The 9,046-nt window shown below is 45.3% G+C and overlaps 1 pseudogene; it reads right to left on the bottom strand.

The window, feature by feature from the left end:
- Nucleotides 1-712: 712 nt before the first annotated feature.
- Nucleotides 713-8,703, bottom strand: LOC114172710 (annotated as a pseudogene).
- Between the last annotated feature and the right edge of the window lie 343 nt (nt 8,704-9,046).

Here is a 9,046-nt window from a genome sequence, read left to right as displayed (position 1 = left end):
ATAGCTTCGTACTCAGCTTGGTTATTCGATGTTTTGAAAGCAAAATGAAGAGATTTTTCAATGAGGATGTCATTGGGGCCTTCCAGTACAATGCCGGCACCTGCGCCCCTTGGGTTCGAGGAGCCATCTACATGAAGCGTCCATTGGTCCTCGATAGGTGTTTGTTGTAGGTCGTTGACGAAGTCTAAGAGACATTGGGCTTTGATGGGGCCGTGCGGTTCATAGCGAATGTTAAATTCGGAGAGCTCCACGGCCCATGACGACATGCGCCCGGCTAAGTCTGGTTTTTGCAAAATTTTTTGGATTGGGTAATCGGTCTTGACGGTTATGGTGTGGTTTTGAAAATATGGACGTAAGCGGCGTGCGGCGTGGACCAAGGACAGGGCTAGTTTCTCTACCATTTGGTATCTGGTTTCAGGGTCTTGGAGTGTCCTGCTTACAAAGTAAACAGGGTGCTGGGTGCCTTCTGCTTCTTGGACAAGGGCAGCGCTGACGGTGTGATTGGTGGTCGTGATGTATACCAGCAAGGGTTGGCTGGTGTCAGGTTTGCGAAGGATGGGAGGTGAGGTTAGGGATGATTTGAGCCTGAGGAAGATTTGTTCACAGTCTTCAGTCCACGTGAACCGGGCGGATTTCTTTAGGAGCTGAATTATGGGTTGAGTTTGTTCTGCCAGTTTAGGTAGGAAACGAGATATGGCCGTGAGGCGGCCAATTAGTCGCTGTACTTCTTTGATGGTGGTGGGGCTACGCATCTCGATAATGGCCTTGCATTTTTCGGGGTTAACCTCTATGCCGCGCTGTGTCAACATGAAACCGAGGAATTTACCCCGGTCCACGCCGAATACGCACTTTTCTGGGTTCAAGCGGAGGTTGTACTGGCGTAATGCGGAGAATACTGCCTCTAAGTCTATGGCGTGTTGATGATGGCTTGGGGATTTGACGACCATGTCATCAACGTAGACTTCGACGCAGTGTCCTGTGAGGTGGCTGAAGACTTTGTCCATTAGCCGCTGGTATGTTGCCCCAGCGTTCTTGAGGCCGAAGGGCATGACTTTGTAGAAGTAGTTGGCATCATCTGTGATGAAGGCGGTCTTATGCATGTCTGCTGTGGCCATGGGTATTTGGTTGTAGCCTGAGTATGCGTCTAAAAAGCTGAGTACTTTATTTCCTGCCGCGCCGTCTACGAGGCGGTCGATGCTGGGTAGGGGGTATGCGTCGCGAGGGCATGCCTTGTTTAGATCTGTGTAATCTACGCACATCCGCCATTTACCGTTGGCTTTCTTCACCAAGACCACGTTAGAAAGCCAGGTGGTGTAATGCGCTTCATCTATGAATCCTGCGCTCAGCAATTTATCGGCCTCTATTTTGGCTGCCTGTCTGCGTTCTTCACCAAGTTTGCGTTTTTTCTGGGATACGTAGCGGGCTTCTTTGTATACCGAGAGCTTGTGGGATGCGACGTTAGGGTCTACTCCTGGGAGGTCAGTGGCTGACCAAGCGAAGAGATCCGTGTTGTTTGTGAGGATGGGTGTAATTGTGGCACGCTCGTCAAGACTTAAACCAGTGCCCAAGTTGATGGAATGGCCGTTGGGGAGTTCCAGGGGGTTGTGTCCTCGACTGGTTCGAGGCGGGCATCTCGGCCTATTCTGGGATCAAGGTCTTCGCCGGATAAGGCTATTCGGGAATTAGGTGGTCGCCCGATGTGGTTTGTCTGTTGGATTGGGAGTTGGGGCCTTCAACTTGCCATGTAGCATTCGCGTGCCAAACGTTGGTCGCAATGGATGGTTAAGATGTCCCCGGATGGTGCTGGGAACTTCATGGCTAAATGCGGGGTGGAGACGACTGCTCCGAGGGTGTTGAGTGAAGGACGGCCCAGGAGTATGTTGTAGGATGTGGGTGCGTCGACTATTAGGAAGCGGATTGGGATTGTTTTTGTCTGGGTTCCCTCCCGAAAGACGGTATGGAGGTCTATGTAGCCGCGGGTAGATACCTGCTCGCCGGAAAAGCCGTATATGGGCTCGTCGTAGTGGATCATAGCGGTGTCAGGGAGTTGTAATTTTTGGTAGGTGGCCCAGTAGAGGATGTCGACGGAGCTGCCTTGATCGACCAGTACCTTTTTAACGGCATAGTTTTCGATTTCGACTGTGATGACCATGGGGTCGTCTTGTTGGTGGTCGAGGCCGTGAAAATCATCATCTGTGAATACGATAGGGGGCATACGTCGTCTGTGATGGGTTTGGGAGATGTGGTTAATAGATTGTATGTGGCGGAGGTGTCTCTTTCTGGCGGATGAGGTGGAGCCTCCGCTTGCGAAGCCACCAGAGATGGTGTTAATAGTACCTCGCAAGGGGGGGTCGGCAGGGGTGATGTCGGTGTGGGCGGGTTGCGAGTGTTGGTCATTGGGTTGGTTGGGTTGGTTATTGTGGTTGGCGGTGGTTGGTTGTCGTCTGTGGTCGTGGCGTGGGGGGTGTGGGTTCGGGAGGAGTTGTGGTCATCTCTGCGGATGAAGCGGCGAAAGTGACCGGCGCGTACCAGTTCTTCAATCTTATCCTGTAGCGCTTTGCACTCTTCTGTAGTATGACCATGATTGCGGTGGTATCGACAATACTTGGTCATGTCAGCGTTAGGAGGGGTGGTTGTTTTGCGTGGTGGGGGGAGAAGGTCAGCTTGGAGGGCTTCGTCAAGGATGCGGGAGCGGGCTACTGTGAGTGGGGCATATCTGGTGAAACGTGGTTGGCGGGGTTCACGCGGACGGGTATCGGGGCGTGGGTGAGGCTGTGGGGTAGGATTGGGTAAGGGGTTGGGATTGGGTGTGGAGGTGTTGGCGGCATAGTCGTTACAAAATTTTGTGTGAAGGGTTTGCATTTCCTCCATGCGTACGTAGTCAGCGGCCCGTAGCTTGAGTTCGTGCATGGAGGTGGGTGGGTGAAGGTAGACGTTGTTAGCGAAGGGTCCGGGTTGCAGGGTGAGGGTCATGCATTGGAGTATCATTTCCTGGTTAAGGTGTGGTGTGCGGAGGGCTGCTTTACTGAAGCGGTCGATGAATGTTCTGAGTGGTTCGTTGGGCTCCTGTCTGATGCCCAGTAGGGACATGGTGGTGGTTTGGTGAGGCCGGCTACCGGCGAAATGTGTGGAGAACATGTGGGAAAGGGTGTCGAAGTTATCGATGGAGTAGGGTGGGAGGGTAGTGAACCACTCTAGGGCGGGGCCTTTGAGTGTTGTGGGGAAAGCTTTACAGAAGACGGCGTCCTGGGACGTGTACAGGGCGACGTGTGTGATGTAAACTTTCAGGTGTTCATCAGGGTCAGTTTCGCCAGTGTAGCGATCGAGGTTGAATGGTTCCCACTGGGTTGGGAGAGGGGTGTTAGCGATGAAGTCCGTGAACGGGTGGCGGCGTCTGGGCTGATGGGGGGTGGGAATGTGGGGTGGGGGTGGGTGGTTGATCATGGTAGGGAAAGTGGAAGTGATGTTGTGAGGAAGGATGTGGGTTGTGGGGAGATATGGGGGGTTGTAGGGTGGGACGTAAGCGGTGTGGAGAGTAGTGGGTAGGTTGTGGGGAATGTGGGTTGTTGAGGGTGCTGTAAGCCCTGGGTGACCGGGTGGGAAGTGTTGGGGGTGTGTGGTAGTGAGAGGGGTTTGTTGGGTGGAGGTGAAGGTGTGGGGGGTGGGGTTGTATTCGCTCTCTTCCTCTGTAGGTTGGAAAGCCGGAGACTTCACGGCTTCAGAGGTCTCTTTGGCTTTTCCCTTCAGGTCGGCATCTGTCTCGATTTTCCTCCTGAGGCGGGAGTTTTCTTGTTTGAGCGCTTCCATTTCTTCAGCGTTGCGCTTCTTCAGGTCTGCGATTTCCTGTTGCATCTTCATCTGGCCGTCTAGGATGGCGGCCAGGTCAGGGGTGACGCCAGAAGGTCCAGAGGGACCAGCGTCAACTTGCTTGCTAACTCCAGCCTTGCTGCGGGTAGAAACCATCTTCAGAGAAAAGCGGGTACCAAGGGTGTTCGTCTCGTGCCCCACGGTGGGCGCCAATTGTTCCTGCAGAGGTACAAATAAGATAAGTTAGGCACGAGTGTCACCTTACCGTGTAATCCGCTATCTCTTTGGCTGGCCTCTTCCCATTCGATACATGTCGGCTTGAACCCAGGAGGGGTTACCTGCAGAAGGTTCTCCGAAGCTCAAGTAAGTCAAAGTTCTCAAGAGTCAAATCAGCAATTAATGAAAGCGTACCTTTAAATGATGGGGTCCACGTGTATTTATAGAGCATAAATGACGTTTGACCATTTCATGGGCTGGGCCTTGACTTGGGCCCCAGCTTGGGCCCTAGCTTGGGCCATAAGTGGGCCTGGTCCTAAAGCAGGTCTTAGAGGCGCATTGGGGCATTGATGTTGGCTAACTTCCTAGACAGGTAGTCGGCCGAGACCGACCACTTGTCTAGATGGCTTGTGTTGGTGGCGTCCGGGTACTAGGTGCTATGTGGTTTTGACATGTGTACTATTTACTTGATTGAGTTTGGTTAGGTACGGTACACCAGTCCCCCAGCCTTGTCCGATCTGGGTTGTCGGTCAAGGATGACATGTGTTGGTGAACTAGCAAAACCGGCTAGGTGTGGTACACTCCTGTTGACACACATATTGGATCATCCAGTGGTGTTGGTGGCTCATCCTCTTCTTTAGAGGATCACATTTTAAATCTCAACCAAAGACTTGAAGAATTCTTTCTTCTCTCCACTCACAGACATGAAGAAGTCATTGGCTTAATTAGAGGATTAGATTCTAGGATTTCCAACTTAGAACATAAATTTGATAAGTATGATGAAGATGATGACATGAGTCAAGACTTTTAAAAGTCTACATCATAGTTATTTTTTATTGTAATATGTTTTCTAGTTCTATTATTTCTCAAATAAACGTCTCTTTTTATTGCTATTCTTTACCATTGTCTCATTGAGGGGGAGCTTCTCTATTAAAACTTTTTTTCATATGATCAAAACAAGGGGAGAAAAAGTTTAAACGTTTAAGCCCAACAGTGCTACCGACAAATGTACTAGTAAGATATTTTGATTGCAGATACTTTAAACATATTGTTTTGATCATCATAAAAAAGGGGGAGATTGTTGGCAAAAGCAATACAAGTCTAAATGCTGAAACAAAATTTTGATGATGATAAAAGAAGCCATGAAAGCCATCTGGAAGTCAATATGAAGACCATGTGTTGTTGTGTTTAAAGTTATCTTGTAAAATGTAATTAGATTAGTTAGAATCAGTATCGTACAAGAAAATTCTAGTATTTCTCGAAAAATCAAGGTGATAATCGATTATCACTTAGAATAATCGATTATCTTGAGCTGAACCATTTTTTTCAAGAAAGCACTGGAATAATCGATTATCACCTCTGATAATCGATTATCTGCTCAAAAATTTGTTTTTCATAAACCACACTGGAATAATCGATTATCACTAGTGATAATCGATTATCCTGGTCAGTTGGGCGTGACTGTTCAACTTTTTGACCTAATTTTTGGAACCTCTATTTAAGGAACCTTAAAGTTACTTCTCAGACACCTTTTTGAGAAGCTAGAGTGCTAGTGCTGTGATTGCAAGAGAGTTCTCTGAGTGTTCTCAATAGAAGCTTTGAAAAACCTAGTGCGGGTAGAGCGATAACTTTTCCTGAGAGGTGTTCTAGGAGATTGAGTGCTGCTGCTGTTGCTAGGAAAGCTAAGGTCAATATTCTCTGTGTGATTTAGAAAAAGGTGTTCATCTCTTGTGCGATTCAGGAGAGGTGTTTTCTTAATATCTGATTGTAAATCTATTACTTGTTAGTGATTTAGTTAATCTCGTTTTTGAGAGATTAACAACTGGACGTAGGGTCTTTTGATCCAAACCAGTATAAATACTTGTGTTCAATCTTCTTCTCTATCTCTTTATTTCATCTATTATTGTGTTTAAAGAAATTCATTATTGATTGAATTGATAAATTTTGGAAAAATTTTAAAGTATTAATTTTATTATTTAAAAACCAATTCAGCCCCCTTTTGGTTTTGTCCGCGCGCTCAAACATTCCGCTGCGCGATACCAACAAAAGTGTGTTAAGATTGGAAAATCTAAAATAAATCTGCTAGAACCATATAATACTGCAAACTTAATCTAGAATGTGAAGTTAAATCATGTTATTAATGATAGGGGGAGCATATGCATATGTAATATGTATGTATGCTTGTGTGCTTTTGCTTGGTTTTATGTTTGGAATATTGGTATCTTGTATGCAAAAGCTTTTTTAGGTTTCTCTATGGATCTTAGCTCATCAATTCAACTCGAGGATGTTGGCTTCATCAATTTAGGGGGAGATTGTGGGCACAAGCAAGCTTGAAGCAAAGAATTGATAAAGCCATGTGCATGAATAACTTAAGTGTTTGATGAAGATTAATGAAGATCCTTTTGAAGATTAAGTTGTAGTGTGTTAAATCTGTATATAACATGTTAAATGTAATGTGTTAGTGTTATATCTTGTTGGTAGGCTATATGACATAAATTAGATGTCTTGTGTGCCTTAGTGTGTCTCTTTTAATCTGTTAAAATAGGTTTTAACATGTTAAAAGGCTTGCTGTATATAGTTTCTGGTATTAATGCATTCAGTCAGTTGAATTATTTTTCAATCGACTGATTTCACTTAAGTCAGATGAAATCAGCTGACTATATGAAAAATTCAATCGACTATTTTAACTTAAACCATACTATATAAGCTGTGTTTTCGCGAGCAAAGGTGCGATTCTGAGTTTTTGAGCATGAAATTCTGTCACTCATCTTTGGGAAGCTCTTTCCCTGTAATTCCATCTCCACCTAACACCTTTTTAATTCTTTTTACTATTCTTAACAATTTACAATTCAAATAATTGAAAATATATGTGTAAAAATTGCTCAAAATTTCATAACAAACATGTTGGCGGATACTCAGATGGGATTAGTTTCTGAAATTTAAAATATTCAATCTCTCGAAAACAATTTTTCAATTTTTTCGTACTACTTTTTACTATTTAAAATTTAAATAACTCATATTTTCTACATAAAAAATGCTCGAAATTTCACAAGAATTTTGTTGGCCAATACTCAAATTGGATTATTGATGTTATGAATTTTGAAAAATTTCGGCTTTTTGGGACACGTTTTCACTTTTCTTACTAACTTTAACTATTTACAATTTAAATCATTGATATTTGAAATATAAAAATTGCAAAAAAAGTTGGCCAATACTAGGATAGTAGTTGTGTTCTTAAATTTGACAAATTCCATCTCCTCCTAATGCTTTTTTTAATTCTTCTTACTATTTTTAACTATTTATAATTCAAATAATTGACATTTTATGTATAAAAATTTCTCAAAATTTCATAACAAACAGGTTGGAGGATACTCAGATGGGATTAGTTTCTGAAATTAGAAAAATTCAATCGCTAGGTAACAATTTTTAAATTTTTTTACTACATTTTACTATTTACAATAGAAATAATTCATATTTTCTACATAAAAATTGCTCAAAATTTCACAAGAAACCCTCTGGTCAATACTTAAACGGGATTATTGGTTTTATGAAATTTGAAAAAATTCTTCTTTTTGTGACACTTTTTTAATTTTTTTACTAATTTTTACTATTTACAATTTAAATAATTGTCACCAGTGCAGGAAGGCCTTTTGGCAGTGGTTATTTTTCATATTCTGCACCGGTTCCCGGACCGAGGCATATTGGGGCGAGGCCAAAAGAGGATAGCCTTTGGCCTCAATTGTAAACTGAAGCCATAGAGCCCCTCTTCTGCCTCGGTTTCCACGTACCGGAGGCCATAGAGTCCCTCTTCTACCTCGGTTGGTAGGTCTAACTGAAGCCATATGTGCTCACGTTTTTACATTTTTAAAAAATTCGCTCACGTTTTGGCCTCGGTTTTAGTATGACCCGAGGCCATATGTCCCTTTTTGGCTTCGGTTTGCGTAGTACCCGAGGCCATATGTCACCATTCTCAACCGCATTCCATGGCACCCACAAATCCGCATGCCTCCCCAAAGCCCTATCCCAATCCCCCACCACCACGGCTCCCAAATCCGCTTCCCTCGCCCTCCTCAACATCTCCAAAAAATCTGAATCATCCGAAACCAAAAACAGCCAATCAATCCCTCTACTCATCGAATGCACCATCTGCCTCTTCAACGCCCAATCCACCGCTTGCGGCTTATCCTGCACCGTCTTAACAAACACCCCCGCCCGCCGCAGCTCCGCCGCCAGCCTGTACCCTACCTTCGGAACCAGCAGCGTCCTTGCCGCCTCATTATACTTATGATTCCTGCGCAAAAATTGTTCCTTGAAACAGTCCTGTTTCTTCTTCCCCTTCAGTGACTTCAAGTACTTCGTCAGGTCCATGTGGGTCTTGCACTTGCGCCCACACATCCCGCACGTGTAGGGCTCCGAGGGTGTGACCACACCCTTCCGTTCGAGGATGTCGAGGTTCCTGCGTTCCCGGTGCTCTTCTAGGACCCACTAGGGAGGTTGACGAAGGCATGGCGGTTGGCGTAGGCGGAGAAGTCAGTCACCTCGCCGAAGCGGGAGGCGAGGGTTTTTGGCGAATAGAGGCCCGCATGGGGGCGTGTTGTCGAGGTCCCAGAGAACAATGACCTTGTCGCTTTTGGGGGCGTAGATTCCTTGGGAGTTCTTCACCATGTCGATTTCGATGCAGCAGCATTAGATACGTGGGTAACGCTGAGACGAGAATTTGTTGGAAGTAACGTGCCTGCGTTGTGTTTGTGAAAATGCGGAGTGGAAAGTGAAGGGATTGGGTTTGCGTTGTGGAGAAAAAGTGAATATTTGCAGAGAGAAATGGAGGAGCAGCGCGCGCGAGGAAGTAAGGGGGTTCAGTTTTAAGCCCTAATTAAACTATATGGCCTCGGTTCAATTTAGAATCGAGGCATATAACTCCTTTTGGCCCCGGTTCCCTAACACCTGAGGCCTAACATCCCTTTTGGCACCGGTTTTTTCCCAACCGAAGCCTATAAGTCAAAACGAGAATGGCATTTTTGAA

Source organism: Vigna unguiculata, unplaced genomic scaffold (genome assembly GCF_004118075.2).
Source record: "Vigna unguiculata cultivar IT97K-499-35 unplaced genomic scaffold, ASM411807v1 contig_688, whole genome shotgun sequence".
Lineage (NCBI taxonomy): Eukaryota > Viridiplantae > Streptophyta > Magnoliopsida > Fabales > Fabaceae > Vigna > Vigna unguiculata.
This window is presented reverse-complemented; position numbering and strand designations above follow the sequence as displayed.